The following is a 419-nucleotide window of genomic DNA, read 5'->3' as shown; positions in this document are numbered from 1 at the left end:
TATTGTGATCAATGGGAAACAGCAGATTTCTTGACGGCTGCATTTGGGGACATGAATATATCAACGTGTGGCCATTTAGTTTGCTCCTTTCACAACGCAGAAACGGGAATTTTGTGCAAAGTTTTGTGACTTTTCAAGCATTGAGTGTTTTAATGGATCTGAATCGGCTCCATGAGCTGTGAGTCGCTGCTGCAGCTACCTGCTGACCGTGATGCTGAGCGGCTCTTTTATGTAGAGCTGATATGTTTAGTGATTGGGAAGTTACTAAAACATTAATGTCATTCACATTCGATCAGTGCGTGTCATGTAATGTAGCCGCTCCTCCATGCAGGTGTGTGTGCTGGGCTGCAGCTTCATGCCTCCATCTAGTGGACTGATAGTAGAAGTCCAGCAGCTGATGGCAGCTTCCTCTGCCTCAC

This window comes from Micropterus dolomieu, linkage group LG01 (assembly GCF_021292245.1).
Source record: "Micropterus dolomieu isolate WLL.071019.BEF.003 ecotype Adirondacks linkage group LG01, ASM2129224v1, whole genome shotgun sequence".
Lineage (NCBI taxonomy): Eukaryota > Metazoa > Chordata > Actinopteri > Centrarchiformes > Centrarchidae > Micropterus > Micropterus dolomieu.
Note: the sequence above shows the minus strand (reverse complement) of the source record.